The sequence below is a fragment of the Opisthorchis viverrini genome, assembly GCF_000715545.1.
Source record: "Opisthorchis viverrini unplaced genomic scaffold opera_v5_49, whole genome shotgun sequence".
NCBI lineage: Eukaryota > Metazoa > Platyhelminthes > Trematoda > Opisthorchiida > Opisthorchiidae > Opisthorchis > Opisthorchis viverrini.
In genome coordinates this window covers 526,532-529,046 of record NW_008751705.1, presented here as the reverse complement: position 1 = coordinate 529,046, position 2,515 = coordinate 526,532, and positions in this window count along the sequence as shown.

Genomic DNA, 2,515 nt, shown 5'->3' with positions numbered 1-2,515 from the left:
AAATTTAGCGAGAAATTTAGGGAGATGTGAATCTAACTGACACACTTCTGACCCCTATAAATACAGGACTGAATGCAAGCAGGGCACGTATGCCAGAGTACGCGTCCAACTTAGCCAAAATATCGGTTAGTCTTTCAAAGCAAGATTTTGGTTACTCAGGAAAAATAAACCAGGGCTAGCTTCCTCACTGCACTGTACTTCCACCCATTACCGGGTTTCGGCTAAAGACCTGCTGCTCTCCAAATTCACTGCGCTCCCGAAATCGCGCCTAAAACACCTGTGATGGGATCCAGACCATGAAACAAATTTAACCCAAGATCTAGTTGAACAATCTGCCCATTTCTTGGGTGAATCGCTTGCCCTGAATGTGTTGGCGGCAACAGTCGCGAACCCACTGAGTGGATTCCTAAGGCACTCGTTGGAGGAAGCCCGATTCCGGCGGAGTGAAAACCAGAGGTTTTGAAGCCACTTCACATGTCAGGGGAGAAGCATGGTTCAGGTAAACACAATCATTGAAGTGTGAACGTCGTTTACGCTCACGATAAGGAAAGGAGAAGGAATTCCGGTAAAAATAAACATGAAAGCGGACAAGTGAAATTTGGAAGAAATGGGGTTTTTCTTATCACAGAATCCACTCAAAAGCGGAGGAATCCCCAAACGGCAGGATTCGAACCCCCCGAGCTCTTTTGGGACGAGTAAGTTCAGGATGTGCAGTTCTACTACACTACGTAGAGCTGCGTCCTAGACGCACACCCTAATTTTCTCTGGAGCCTTGGTTCGAATAAAGAAACTTTAACATAAATTGTTCAGCCCTCGATGGTAATTATTCAGGCGCTTAAGATCTTTCGACGCTGCCGCAGTTTTATTCGAAGTTGTTTAAGCGAATCCGGAGTACACCGTTGGAGCGGAATTCATTTTTATAATGGCTGATAGTGGCTTCGCCTATCGTCTCTATAAAAACGGTGGGAAATATTGTGGAAAAGCCCATTGCGTCCGCGCAAAATAAATTGGAGCAGCCATTCGCAACCTGGATATGAACAAGTCTTTTATAGTGGCGGCAAGCGCACTGCCGAAGGAATTCGTCACAGCTAGTAAGTATTTTGTTATTTTCTGATGGTCACCATACGTTATATCTGGCTTAATGTAAGGTTTGATCTTCACCTATATTCTCAGCCACCAACAGTGCTGTTGTGTAGACTACTGGGTTTGTAGGCAGAACAAGTAGACATCACAATAAGATGGCCAGTTCCTTCAAGTCCTTACACAAATTAAACGACTGAAATGATCTTCTGGGTAACACGCTGGTCTGGGAAATATTAGAGATATAGTGAACTACAGACAAACCATCAGACTGGGTGTGGTACCGTCATTGCGACGCCGTACCCCAGTTCGTGTATAGCCCGTACATGAACATCTTGGATGAGCCGTTCATGGTTATCATTGTAGTTGGGATATTCTTGGATTCATCAAGAGTTCATGGTGGTTGATCGCATCATTCAGCATGTATGCATCATTCATTCTGCATTGCGGACTCAAATAGGAAAACTCTCCGAAAGGCCTGCTATAAGGCACTGATATGAGTGAGAATGACGCCCAAAATAACAGGCAGTCAAAAGCAGTCGCAATTCCCAGCTACTTCCATGAGGCGACACTGTCCGATTTCATAAACCGTAATCAACATTCAGGTGCAGATAATAGGCATACGATGGATCGAGATAGTCTGGACATACGTGAGTAGGATGAATGTGCATTGGTTAGATTGTGCGCAACTAAGGTAGCTCGGAACTTTCACAGATATGAGATAAGCGATATCTGATGTTGTTGCGTGTTTGTACAATGAGCTGACCTCTGAATGGAGCGGGTACAGCCTAAAGAAAAGCATGGAGCTACGGAAAACCAGTTGCCTCCGAGGTGTCGTATCACATGTATTTGGTGGTTCTTGTAGCATCTTCTTCTCTTCTATCAATGAATTTTTTCGATTTTCACGGAAATAGCTCAGGATATATGCCACAACCGGGGCAAGCTCGGATCGGAAACAGGCGTCCAAAAAAGTTGCTTACATTTTAGTTTTCCCTGCTTTCGTCTCAGAAGGCAAATTTTTAATCCATCATGCAGAAAGAGTTTATTTTGTGGAAAGGATATTCAGATGAAATGAGAGATGTCATCCGTGCAGTCTTCCTCATCGTCGTAGACAGGAGGTGCGGAAGGGTGCATGTTGTGGAAAGATATGGGAAGCTTCAAAAGCTTCCTTACACAAAGTTTTGTCCGTCAAGGGCGCCTTTTCTCCAAACCCACTTAATTTCCTGATTGACGAAATAATGGTACGAATAGTGAAATGTCTTTCGGACCCGGTTTACAAATATCTTTTGGCAAAAATCTTGTCGATCTGGATAATGCAGACATCGTTCTCGTCTTCGAAGAGGAGGAAAATCCGCAAGTGTTTTGTATGAACTGACCAAAGTCATTCTGCCCATTGGTGTACATTATCGTAATGATGTTATTCCCAATAGGTGGA